The sequence below is a fragment of the Scyliorhinus torazame genome, chromosome 4 (assembly GCF_047496885.1).
Source record: "Scyliorhinus torazame isolate Kashiwa2021f chromosome 4, sScyTor2.1, whole genome shotgun sequence".
Taxonomy (NCBI): Eukaryota; Metazoa; Chordata; class Chondrichthyes; order Carcharhiniformes; family Scyliorhinidae; genus Scyliorhinus; species Scyliorhinus torazame.
Window position 1 is genome coordinate 291,021,387 of NC_092710.1, and position 14,079 is coordinate 291,035,465.

At 50.9% G+C, this 14,079-nt stretch overlaps 1 protein-coding gene across 10 annotated transcripts in view; it reads left to right on the forward strand.

Moving 5' to 3' along the window:
* LOC140410991 (PR domain zinc finger protein 1-like) overlaps nt 1-14,079 on the forward strand; it is a 121,190-nt gene that overhangs the window by 35,763 nt on the left and 71,348 nt on the right. The window contains exon 3 of one of the 10 annotated variants that reach the window (XM_072499888.1): nt 11,661-11,728. The exons of the other annotated variants lie outside the window; for them this stretch is intronic. The gene's annotated coding sequence lies outside the window, so the exon portion shown is untranslated. The remainder of the gene's footprint in view (nt 1-11,660; nt 11,729-14,079) is intronic. 10 annotated transcript variants of the gene reach the window in all.

Consider the following 14,079-nt stretch of genomic DNA (forward strand, 5'->3'; position numbering starts at 1 on the left):
TTCGGCCCATCGACTCTACACCGGCCCCTGAAAGAGCACCCTGCCTAAGCTCACACCTCCATACCATCCCCGCAATCTGGCAACCCAGATAGTGTCTGGCATTTTGGACACTACGGGGGCAATTGAGCGTGACCAATCGACCTAACCCGCACATCTTTGGACTATGGGAGGAAACCGGAGCACCCGGAGGAAACCCACCCACACAGACACAGGGAGAACATGCAGACTCTGTCAGTGACTCAAGCCGGAAATCGAACCCGGGTCCCTGGCGCTGTGAAGCAACAGTGCTAACCACTATGCTACCGTGCCACAGGGGGAGAGATTGAGCAACTCATGTTGAACTTAAGTCTATGAAGCTTGGTCAAAGAGGTAAGCTTTAAAGGAGAGAGAAGTGGAGAGATTTATGGACGGAGTTCCACAATAAACCTTAGATGACTGAAAGCATAGCCACCAGTGGTGAGATGTGAAGGAAAGGAAGAATGTGTAAGAGGGCATCATTGGAAGGATTGCATGCCATTCAATCAGATGAACAAATGTTCAGCGTGCCAGCTGTGACTCAGTTGGTCGCACTTGATTCTGGGTTCAAATCCCACAATGGCACAACAACCAAGGCCGACACTTCAGTGCAGTGCTGAGGAAGTACTTCTGGATGAGATGTCAAACCTAGGCCCCACCTGCCTGGTTGGTTGGATGTTAAAGATCCTGGGCCGTAGGCCGCCGTGAATCCCGCCCCCGCCCCCGCCGAAGTCCCCGGTACCGGAGATTGGGCAGGGGCGGGAATTGGGCCGCGCCGGTTGGCGGGACCCCCCGCTGGATTCTCCGGCCCAGATGGGCCGAAGTCCCGCCCAGAAATTGCCTGTCCCGCCGGTGTAAATCAAACCTGGTATTTACCGGCGGGACCAGGCGGCGTGGGCGGGCTCCGGGGTCCTGGGGGGAGGGCGCGGGGCGACCTGACCCCGGGGGGTGCCCCCACGGTGGCCTGGCCCGCGATCGAGGCCCACCGATCCGCGGGCGGGCCTGTGCCGTGGGGGCATTCTTTCCCTTCCGCCTCCGCTGCGGCCTCCACCATGGCGGAGGCGGAAGAGACTCTCCCCAGTGCGCATGCGCGGGAAACTGACAGCGGCTGCTGACGCTCACGCGCATGCGCCGGGAAACTGTCAGCGGCCGCTGACGCTCCCGCGCATGCGCCGCATTTCCGCGCCAGCTGGCGGGGCAACAAACGCCATTTCCGCCAGCTGGCGGGGCGGAAATCCCTCCGGCGTCGGCCTAGCCCCTCAATGTTGGGCCTAGGCCGCCAAAGATGCGGAGCATTCCGCACCTTTGGGCCGGCGCGATGCCCGTCTGATTGGCGCCGTGTTTGGCGCCAGTCGGCGGACACCGCGCCGTTGCGGGAGAATTTCACCCCAGATTTCAAAGAATTGCAGGGGAGTTAACCTGGTGTGCTGGCCAACATTTGTCCCTGAATCAACATTGCAAAATCAAATTTAGCTGGTCATTTTCACATCACTGCATGCTAATTGACTGTCACGTTTCCAACATTACAACAGTGACAACCCTTTGAAAGCACTTCATTGGCTGTACATCATCTTGAGATGTCCACCCAGTGCTTCTGAAACTTGTTACATAAATGCAAACATTTCTTTACACAACCTGTAGTGGACAAATAGTTTGCTCTGCCCTGTTAGGTGCACGGTTAATCAAGATGACCATCATCTCAAAATTTCTGTTCATAAAGTGAAAATAGGTGCCAGGTTTCATATTGATTAGGAAGGTCAATGTGTGGTTTCTTTCTCCACCTCCAGACATTACTAACAAAAGCAGGACATTGTGGTGTTCTGGGATAATTATGCTGCTCATCTTTCACATTTTTCATTCCCGGGAAGGGCTCCATTGGGCAAATTGGCACACGTTCCTGCATTCCAAGATGAGGAGCCATGCTGAAAGTGTGGATCAGGGATAGGGCATACAACACGCAACAATGCCCCATGCTCTCCCTGAGCATGGCATCAGCGAGTATACATTTACGTGACTTGCAAAAAATGTCTTTAACCTAACAAGCATCTTTCTGTGTCTTCTTTGGGCAGCTAGCCATTTTTGTTTCTTTGTTGACAGTAATTCCGCTTTGATCCAGTTATTTAGCTTGTTTGATTTGGCTTGCTGCCTTCAGTAATGCGATTAGCTCAATGTCTGCTGTTTTGTCAAAAATTGGATCTTGTCCTAAAATAAAGAGTGAGAGTTGTTTTTTTTCCCTGACGTTTTTCTTCTCTCACAGCTTTTTTGCGGGATGGAATAATCACCTTGGGCGAGATTCTCCGACCCCCCGCCGGGTCGGAGAATCGCCGGGGGCTGGCGTGAATCCCGCCCCTGCCGGTTGCCAAATTCTCCACCACCGGATATTCGGCGGGGGCGGGAATCCAGATCGCCCTGCGCCCCCCCCCCCCCCCCCGCGATTCTCCGGCCCAGATGGGCCGAAGTCCCGCTGCTAAAATGCCTGCCCCGCCGGCGTAGATTAAACCACCTACCTTACCGGTGGGACAAGTCGGCGCAGGCAGGCTCCAGGGTCCTGGGGGGGGCGCGGGGCGATCTGGCCCCGGGGGATGCCCCCACGGTGGCCTGGCCCGCGATCGGGGCCTACCGATGTGCGGGCGGGCCTGTGCCGTGGGGGCACTCTTTCCCTTCCGCCTTCGCCACGGTCTCCACCATGGCGGACGCGGAAGAGACGCCCTCCACTGCGCATGCGCGGGAATGCCGTCAGCGGCCGCTGACGCTCCCGCGCATGCGCCACCCGGAGATGTCATTTCCGCGCCAGCTGGCGGGGCACCAAAGGCCTTTTCCGCCAGCTGGCGGGGTGGAAATTCGTCCGGCGCGGGCCTAGCCCCTCAAGGCCGGGGCTCGGCCCCCCCCCCCCCCAAAATGCGGAGCATTCTGCACCTTTGGGGCGGCGCGATGCCCGACTGATTTGCGCCGTTTTGGGCGCCAGTCGGCGGACATCGCGCCGTTCCCGGAAAATTTCGCCCCTTGTGTCTATTATTTTGTTACTGGCTTGAGTTTGATTTTCTGTCATGTGCGTATCAAGTCAAGTGATGGTTTTAATTACGCAAGAAAAACAGGCTTCTGAGGCCTACACCTCAACACCACCTTTTGAGGCTGGGACTTCACTTATTTTAAGCTGCTCCTGTGTTGGAGGAGTGCACTCTGCTGCAAACCCAGGATGTGGGCACAATTAGAGCACTCTTAACAAAAGGCCAGGAAACTCTGGAGAGCTAACACATCAGATGGTGCTTTTATATTGTATTCAGTGCTAAACTGGTACAAGTAGACCCCAAATGGGTCTCACAGCAGCGCTAAAGTAATTATACTACACTCATTGGAGTTGGCAGCGAGGAAGAAAGCAGATCTGTTTAAGATCAGGGTCTTACGAATGGCAATTCTGACAGGTTTCCTTTCAGGTTGTTGCTGGCGGGATGATAATGATACCTGCATGTGACACGCACAATATAGAGGTCACTACGCAGATCTCTGCTTGTAAATATAGCCAGAAGAATGGATTCCCTTATTTCTTATTAATGGATATCATCAGTGCCTAGCTTCCAGGTGAATAACAGGTTAGATGGTTCATCAGAAGGCTGTTTGAGTGCCACTGTACTTTGAAGTTGGGAATCCATCTAGGCTCTGCACAAATGGATTCAGCAGGTTCTTCTCAGTGATGGCACTGCCTTTGGAGGTAGCACAGTGGCACAGTGGTTAGCAGTGCCGCCTCATAGCGCCAGGGACCCGGATTCAATTTCAGCCCTGGGTGACTATTTGCACTTTCTCCCAGTTGCTGCATGGGTTTCCTCGGGGTGCTCTCGTTTCCTCCCACTGTCCAAAGATGTGCATGTCCAGTGGATTGGCAGTGGTAAAATTGATCCGCAGGTTAGGTAGTGTGACGGAGGTAGGTTGGGGGGGAATGGGCCTAAGTAGAGTGCTCTTTCAGCGGGTCAATGTAGATTCAATGGCCTGAATAGCCACCTTTTGCACTGTAGGGATTCTATGGAATCTATGGTTCTATCTATATACAAGAAAAACTGTTCAGGAACAGAGGCCAATTAAATTATGTAAATTATGCCGTCGCGTTTCACAATGCACAAAACGGGTGCGGGCACTAGAGATTCTGGCGTCCATAGGGGGCCAACACGGCACTGGAGCGGTTCACGCAACGTAAACGCATGCGCTGTGGCTTTACAGAACGCGCCAGCCCCGATGAAACATGGAGCGGGGGTTCTGGGGCCGGACGTGCAACTAAGTAGGGCTTATTTTGGGGGGATGCTGGCTGGATGAAAGTAGGGAGGGGGAGAGGCCGGTCCGCCGATTGGTGGGCCCCGCTTGCGGGCCAGACCCCATCGCAGGCCGCCCCCTGACCCTTCGCGCAGAGTTCCCGCCGGCAGCGACCAGGTGTGGACGGCGCCGGCAGGACTCTGCTTTTTCCGCGCGGCCGCTCAGCCCATCCGGGCCGGAGAATCGGCGGCCCGGCCACGGAAAGCGGCTCGCGACTGGCGGCGCACCAAACGCGCCGGCGCAAATGGCGCCGATTCTCCGCACCTCAGAGAATCGCATGCCGACGTTGGGGCGGCGTGGCACGGTTACGGCGATTCTCCGGCCCGGCGCAGGGCTGGGAGAATTGCGCCCAGGAAATCTGAAATAAAAAGAGAAATGCTGGAAATACTCAACAGGTCTGGCAGCATCTGTGGTGAGAGAAACAAGTTGACATTTCTAGTCAGTAAGCTTTCATCAGGACCAGTTAATGATATGTCCAGCAGGGGCTTAGTACAACTCCAAAGTAGAATTACCCATAGCCTTTTCTTTCTTGGGGAAGGCAGAAGAAGGTGGGGTGGTGGGGGAAGGGGAGCGAAGGTATCAAGGTTCAAGGGAACAAAAGTAAGGCAGTGAAGAGATTGAGCTGATAAACACAGTAAACAAAAAACTGTACAGGAGTGTGGGAAAACATTCAGAAGAACCACAAACAGGAAATGCACAGCCCAGCCTAAACAAGTAGTCAGTACAGTGACTGACTTCCAGTGAATGTCAGTATACCATCTACACGACCAAATATACGTCAGGGTGAACATCAGCAAAATTCTTTCCTGCTGCTGTGCTCTGTGGCTCTACATAAGAAATAAACCCACATTAGAAAGATTGCTGCTTGCCACTGAATAGCTGCTGACTACAATGCACCAGTTCTGGGGATTCCCTGTAATACAACAAAGTTTTATTTGGTCTTTGTTTAGAAAGAGAGAAAAAACATAGAAGTGATTGGCTCTTCCCTCTACATTGCGCAAATAAAATAGACTTTCACAAATTGATTCATTTCCGTACTAGCTTAAACTGCTACACTTCGGGTAGTTTTTAAGTTCCAAGGTTAGGAAAGGTCAGTGGGAAGCTTTGATACATTCAAACCAAACTTAATGCTGCACTTGCCGAGGTCCCAGGTTCGATCCCAGCCCTGGGTCACTGTCAGTGTGGAGTTTGCACATTCTCCCCGTGTCTGCGTGGATCTCACCCCCACAACCCAAAAGATATGCAGGGTAGGTGGATTGGCCACGCTAAATTGCCCCTTAGTTGTGAAAAAAAATTGAATAGAACACAGAACATACAGTGCAGAAGGAGGCCATTCGGCCCATCGAGTCTGCACTGACCCATTTAAGCCCTCACTTCCACCCTATCCCCATAACCCTTCCTAAGTTTTTTGGTCACTAAGTGCAATTTATCATGACCAATCCACCTAACCTGCACGTCTTTGGACTGTGGGAGGAAATCGGAGTACCCGGAGGAAATCCACGCAGACACGGGGAGAACATGCAGACTCCGCACAGACAGTGACCCAGCGGGGAATTGAACCTGGGACCCTGGCGCTGCTAGCCACAGTGCTGGCAACTTGTGCTACCATGCTGCCCAGAATACTCTAAATTTATAAAAAATAAAATAAAACGCTACACTCTCAGGATTGAGTTTGGCTTTTTGTGATAGAGAGCCATTAACAAGTTGTAAAGCGTAGATCAGCACTTCCCAAAGTATTTTCCAATACAACACCATTTTGACATTGAAATTAACACAAGCCCAGATGCAAACCCATCTAGAGGTGGAGGTTAGGTGGGGTTATGGGGATGGGGCGGAGCAGTGGGCCTAGGTAGGGTACTCTTTCAGAAGGTCGGTGCAGATCTGATGGGCTAGTGGCCTCCTTCTGCCCTGTAGGGATTCTGTGATTGTCAACTTATATACCAAACTGGCAGGCAAAATATATTAAGCATCTTGTGTTTTTTAATACTCCTCCTGTCCCAAAGGCACTAAGCTGTGCTGGGGTATGGTCTCAGGGTTGCTGATAGCCCTTCACAATCTAAGCCAAATAGGTTCCCTTCATAGTTGAACCGAGAGAGTGAATATAGACAGACTATTCAGTCATGGGAGCACTGCATTTAAGCATGCCTTAACTCAACATGGAGAACTCATGCACTTCCAGCTGGAGGCACTAGATATTTAGGGACCCGGGTTTGATTCCTGACTTGGGTCACTGTCTGTGCGGAGTCTGCATGTTCTCCCCATGTTTGCATGGGTTTCCTCTGTGCCCTCCGGTTTCCTCCCATAAGTCCTGAAAGACGTGCTGTTAGATGAATTGGACATTCTGAATTCTCCCTCAGTGTACCCAAACAGGTGCCGGAGTGTGGCGACTGCGGGATTTTCACAGCAACTTTTTTTTAGTGTATCCAATTCTTTTTTTTCCAATTAAGGGTCAATTTAGCGTGGCCAATCCACCTACCCTGCATATCTTTGGGTTGTGGGGTGAGCCCCACGCAGACACGGGGAGAATGTGCAAACTCCACACGGACAGTGACCTGGGGCCGGCATCAAACCTGGGTCCTCGACGCCATGATGCAGCAATGCTAACCACTGCACCACCGTGCTGCCCCCACAGTAACCTCATTGCACTGTTAATGTAAGCCTACTTGTGACACTAATAAAAATTATTATTATTCTTAGATTTCAGGGACAGAAACCCTGGTTAATTTCCTCTTCTGTCTGCATCAGCGGAGGGGGATTACTTGTTTTAAGAGAGACCCCCTCCCCCGCTGTTCCCCACCTCAAATTTCAGACCAGCTGACATGCTGATAGGGTAAGATGAATGAAACAGGATGGGAGGAGGCTCATCTGGAGCATGAACCAGTTGGGCCAAATGGGCTATGAATTCTCTACAGCAGTGACTTAAATTGTTGCATGTTCCCGCCACGGCAGAGTATTGCAGTGGACGCCGTGAGCCTTGTTCTGTTCTTTTTTAACATAGAATTTACAGTGCAGAAGGAGGCCATTCGGCCCATCGAGACTGCACCAGCTCTTGGAAAGAGCACCCTTCCCAAGGTCAACACCTCCACCCGATCCCCATAACCCAGTAACCCCACCCAACACTAAGGGCAATTTTGGATACTAAAGGCAATTTATCATGGCCAATCCACCTAACCTGCACATCTTTGGACTATGGGAGGAAACCGGAGCACCCGGAGGAAACCCACGCACACACGGGGAGGATGTGCAGACTCCGCACAGACAGTGACCCAAGCCGGAATCGAACTTGGGACCATGGAGCTGTGAAGCAATTGTGCTATCCACAATGCTACCATGCTGCCCCCTAAATTTCTGGCAGAGTCATAACTTGCATGGCTGCCGCTAATAATGGCATCTGAAAATGTGCGTGAGGCAATTGTGCTTGATTAATGTCTACCCGTGCTGCAAATAGAATAATCCCATGCTGTAGCTGTGACTCATGGCATAATCCGCCTGTAGCTGCTAAATTACTTAATTGAGTCTGTGTTTAACCTACTTCTCTCTAATGGTCATTGGCAAACATTTTCATTTCCAAAGAGAGGATTGGTGATGAAATCCTCCTCCATGAATGGTCTGTATGCCAAAGGCATTACCTGAGTCTTTCAGAGTTGAATAATTGATTGGGTCAGGAGTGGTAAGGAAGAAACGCATAAGAAGCTAAATGTTTAAAATCCAGCTAAATACGCAGATTACTATCCAGCAAAGCTTCCTTATCTCTGACTGTTAGGCTTAAAGGCAACCCATTGTCTTCAGCTTGGAGCTATTAATTTGAAGTGAATCAGGTTTGATGGGCAGAAAGTGACCCCACACTATTCCCACCCCGTCTCAATTCTTTGGCAGCCATTCACAAAAAGTAGGTTTTGAATTTTAAAACTGCAAGGTGCCAGAGTGAGGGTGCTCTTTAAATGTGTAATGAAAAGCATTGTGGAGGTTTGAAAGTATCCTGCTTATAGATGGCCCGGTAGATTGTGCACTAATTTTGCTTGAGAAAGAGAAGAGAAGGTGCTGACAGCTAGGTCAAAGCAGGATTGCTGGCTGTCTGTTCGCACCTTCATTAGCAATTATTCAAATAACAAAGTGGGCTTTTTTCTGGGGAACAATAAAAGTTAAATGTGTTCAGGCTGAAACCAATGGCACTTTTCTACTCTGCATTAATGTCCCATGTCTTTCAGCCAGCGGTAAAGAGAAAAAAAATTCTTAGTCCTTTAGTTGTTTCAAACTAGGTATCTGTGCAACCCCAAATTCCTCCTAGATTCTGAGTGTTCAACATCACCAATAACAGATAAAGGGGAAAGGGGCATACTTGTATTGCGTATTTGTGTACCCACCCATCCTGTTTATTATGAAGAAGCCGCCGCACAATTAGGAAGCCAAGCGGAATCCACGCTCGCATTATAAGACGAATATATGAACGGACCCCGGTTCAATTCCACCCTTGGCCGACTGTCTGTGTGAAGTTTGCACTTTCTCCAGGTGCCCTGGTTTCCTCTCGCAGCCCAAAGATGTGCAGGTTAGGTGGATTGGCCATGATAAATTCCCTCTTAGTGTCCAAAAGGTTAGATGGGATATGGGGATAAGGAGGGACTGTGGGCCTGGGTAGGGTGCTCTTTCGGAGGGTCATGCAGGCTTGATGGGCCGAATGGCTTCTGCACAGTAGGGATGATTCTGTGCTCATTTGACCGATCACAATTGGGCTGATAGAGAATAATTTGCACACTATTATTTAAGAAATAAATTTAGAGTATCCAATTATTATATTCCAATTAAGTCCACCGAACCTGCACATCTTTGGGTTGTGGGGGTGAAACCCACGCAGACACGGGTAGAATGTGCAAATTCCACACAGACAGTGACCCAGAGTCGTGATCGAACCTGGGTCCTCAGCGCCGTGAGGCAGCAGTGCTAACCATTGCGCCACCGTGCCGCCCTGCATACTATTATTTCTAATCGATCAATCCATGCCTTCACAACCCTCTCAGAGATACATGCAGCACAGAAAGAGGCCATTTGGCCCATCATTCGTATGCCAGCTCATTTGGGAGTAATCTAATTAGTCTCAGTCCACTGTACTTCCCCAATAACTCTGTAACTTTTATTTTCAATTATTTTTTCAATTATTTGGATCTGTTACCATCAGGGCTTAGTGGAGTATAAAACGTGCAGGGGAACCTAAGAAAGCAATTAGGAGAGCACAGAGGGGACATGAAAAGACATTGGTGGGTAAGATTAGGGCGAATCTCAAGTTATTCTGTAAGTATATTGGGGGCGAAGAGGATAACCAGGGAAAGAGTAGAGCCCATTAAGGACCGAGGGAGGAATCTGTGCATGGAGCCGGAGGACATTGGTAGGGTGTTAAATAAGTACTTCCGTCTTCATACAGGAGAAGGAGAATGTAGGTACAGACTTCGGGGATAGGGAGGCTCTTGAACGGGTTGACATAAAGAGTGGGGAGGGATTGGAGGTTTTGGCAGGGCTAAAAGCTGACAAATCCCAAGGTCTGGATGAGTTGGATCCCAGGCTACTGTGGGAAGCAAAGGAAGAAATTGCAGGGGCTCTGACCCAAATTTTTAATCCCTCTCTGGCCACAGGGGGGGTGCCAGAGGATTGGAGGGCCGCAAGTGTGGTTCCACTTTTCAAGAAGGGTGGTGGAGATAAACCAGGGAATTACAGACTCACATCGGTGGTAGGGAATCTATTGGAGAAAATTCTTCTGAAGGACAGAATCAATCTCCACTTGAAGAGGCAAGGCAAAGTTTGGTCAGGGACAGTCAGCGTGGCTTTGTCAGAGGGTTGTCACGCCTAACAAATTTGATTGAAATTTTTGTGGAGGTCCAGGTGTGTAGATGAGGGTAGTGCAGTTGATGTAGTTCATATGGGTTTCAGTAAAGCCTTTGACAAGATCACACATGGGATACTGACAGAGAAGGTAAGCACATGGGATCCAGGATCTCCTGGTAATATGGATTCAAAACTGGCTTAATGATAGCAAACAGAAGATGGAGGTGGAAGGCTATTTGGGTGACTGGAGGCCGCTGTCCAGTGGCATGCCACAGGTATCTGTGCTGGGTCCGTTATCATTTCTCATACATATAACCAATATCGATGAGGATGTTGGGGGGATGATAAGTATGTTTGCGGATGACATGAAGATTGGCAGGCTGCGAAATAATGAAGGTCTTCGGTTGGAGGAAGATATAAATGGTTTGGTCAGACGGGCAGGTCAGTGATAGATGGAATTTAACCCTGAAAAGTGCGAGGTGATGCACTTGGAAAGGAGTAACAAGACAAGGAAGGACTCAATAAATGGCAGGACATTAGGAACCTCAGAGAAACAGAGGATACTTGGGGTGCTTGTCCACAGATTATTGAAGGCCACAGGACAGGTTAAATGTGTAGTTAAGGGGTGGCAGGGTGCGCAGTGGTTAGCATCGCTGTCTCACGTTGCCGAGGACCCAGGTTTGATCACGGCCCCAGTCACTGTCCGTGTGAAATTTGCACATTCTCCCCATGTCTGTGTGGGTCTCACCCCACGTCTGTGTGGGTCTCACCCCACAACCCAAAGATATGCAGGGTAGGTGGATTGGCCACGCTAAATTGCCCCTTAATGGAAAGAAAAGGGTAGTTATGAAGGCATGACAACAGGATGATGAGTTGAAATGGCAAGTGACAGAAAGGTCTGGGTCCTGTTTGTGAACGAACTGAAGGTGTTCTGTAAAGTAGTTATCCAGTCTGTCTTTAGTCTCTCCAATGTAGAGTAGACTGCATTGGAACTCATCGTCCAGCTCTTGTCCACATGTCCATCCTTGACCTGCCCAATGCAAACTGGAGGAACAGCACCTCATCTTCCGATTAGGCAGGAACTTAACATTGAGTTAATACTTCAGACTGTGAATTCTCCCTTCCAACTTCACCCCATTTTGACTTCTACCCATTTATTTTCATTTCTTCCATCTATCCATTTCCCCCTCACCATTGTCTCCCCTCCCCATGAGGGCCACCTGCTCACTGTTCCAAGTTGTTCTTTAACCGCTGCTTACCTTTGTTCTGATCTCTTACTGCGCCACTATCAGCATCTTCTTAGTCATCACCACCACCATTTACATTCCCTTTCTCCATGACATATTTGTCAATCTCCACATATCACTAGCCCTCTATCCAGCCCCACTGTTCCATGCATCCCCTCCACCACAGCATAAATTTCAACTTTGTCAAAGAGTTATCCAGATTCAAAACGTTAGCTCCCTTCTCTCTCCACAGATGCTGTCAGACCTGCTGAGATTGTCCAACATTTTCTGTGTTTGTTTCAGATTCCAGCATCTGCAATAATTTGCTTTTACATTGCTGTGGGTCTGGAGTCACATGTAGGCCAGACCAGGTAAGGATGGCAGATTTCCTTCCCGAAAGGACATTAGTGAACCAGATGGGTTTTTGCATCAATTGACAATGGTTTCATGGTCATTAGCTTTTCATTTCCAGATTATTAATTGAATATAAATTCCACTAACTGCTGAGCTCGGTTTGGACCTGTGCCCCCAGAACATCAGCCTGCAGGCCTCTGGATTACTAGTTCAGTGACATTAACACTGTTTCCTCAGATCAATGATCATACATGATTTATTGCTGCTGTTTTTGAGGTGGTGCGGGCAAATCTCCAGAGTCCAAAAAGCTGAAGAATGGTCTCTTTAGTGAGGTGTCAGAGTGTGAAAAACTCACAGAAAATTGCTTGAGGTCACTTTTTAAGGAAAGTGGGGAAATTATGGGCGAAATTCTCCCCCAACAGCGGGATGTCCGCCGACTGGCGCCAAAGACGGCGCCAATCAGACGGGCATCGCGCCGGCCCAAAGGTGCGGAATGCTCCGCATTTTTGGCGGCCTAGCCCCAACATTGAGGGGCTAGGTCGACGCCGGAGGGATTTCCGCCCCGCCAGCTGGCGGAAATGGCGTTTGTTGCCCCGCCAGCTGGCGCGGAAATGCGGCGCATGCGCGGGAGCGTCAGCGGCCACTGTCAGTTTCCCGGCGCATGCGCGGGAGCGTCAGCGGCCGCTGTCAGTTTCCCGCGCATGCGCAGTGGGGAGAGTCTCTTCCACCTCCGCCATGGTGGAGGCCGTAGCGGAGGCGGAAGGGAAAGAGTGCCCCCACGGCACAGGCCCGCCCGCGGATCGGTGGGCCCCGTTCGCGGGCCAGGCCACCGTGGGGGCACCCCCCGGGGTCAGATCGCCCCGCGCCCCCCCCCAGGACCCCGGAGCCCGCCCACGCCACCTGGTCCCGCCGGTAAATACCAGGTTTGATTTACGTCGGCGGGACAGGCAATTCCTGGGCGGGACTTCGGCCCATCCGGGCCGGAGAATCCAGCGGGGGGTCCCGCCAACCGGCGTGGCCCGATTCCCGCCCCCGCCGAATATCCGGTACCGGAGACTTCGGCGGGGGCGGGGGCGGGATTCACGGCGGCCAACGGCCATTCTCCGACCCGGCGGGGGGTCGGAGAATGACGCCCATCGTTAGGTTTTTTTTGCCTTTTTTAAAATAAATTTAGAGTGCCCAATTTTTTTCCAATTAAGGGGCAATTTAACGTGGCCAATCAACCTACCCTGCAGACCTTTGGGTTGTCGGGGCGAAACCCACGCAAACACGGGGAGAATGTGCAAACTCCACACGGACAGTGATCCAGAGTCGGGATCGAACCTGGGACCTCGGCATCATGAGGCAGCAGTGCTAACCACTGTGCCACCCTGCTGCTATTATATTAGTTTTTAACTTTTTTGTCATCCGAATGCAGAAAGAATATTGTGACCAGGTACTATTTGGAGCATTCATTTTCAAATATATTCTGCGGCGATACAGAAGTGGTTTTTATACAGGTGTTTGCTTTAGTCAGAGTCTGGAAAACTGGCATCCCCATGCCTGTTCCTCTGCTGACCCAAAATACAGTAGACGTGATCCAACAGCCACACTGCGACAGAAATGCAGCTTGCCACCATGCAGCATGGGATCTACCCGGCTTACCACACTTCGCGAGATCCAACGAGGCAGTAAGCCTCACTCTAATGTGCGGATTCCTGAGGTACCTTAGGCTATGAGATTCATCCCCTTTGACTCATATACCTCGGGCGACCACTATTCGGCCCTGGTCCTCGCAAATGGGGACCAGGTGGAAGGCACTCATGGGGGTCTCCCAGGGGAATGGAGGTTCCCAACTGCATGCCCTCTGGGCACAGTGGTGCCCTGGCACTGACGGTGCCTCCTGGACACACTGGCAGTGTCAGCTTGGCACCTTGGCAGTGCCACCTGGGAGCATGATTGGGTCGGGGGTGCCCTGTGTGGGTTCAAGGGGGCGGCGATCCTCAGTGTGTTCTGATCGGCGGAAGGCCGGGTTTGGTTTCAGGGGCCTCAGAGATCGGGATGCCATTTCAAACTGCCGTCCCAATCGCCCATTACACTGGGGAATTTCGGCAAGCTGTACAAAATGGGGCCAATGTCCACCCTCGGCCACGCGTTCCCGGTTCGGGCCCCTTCTACACAGCGCGTTGTGTTGAGTGGCTAGGGACCTTTGTTCCCTTTTGGAAGAATTGTGCCCAATTATTCAGCTCATCCAATCTCTGCTGCCTGAATCCTAGCTTACACCAACTTCTGTTCAGCCATCACCCCCATGGTCGCCGACTCACACTGACTCCCATTTTTATTGCCGAAAGCTAGTGACATCGAAACAAACCTGTTGGACTTTAACCTG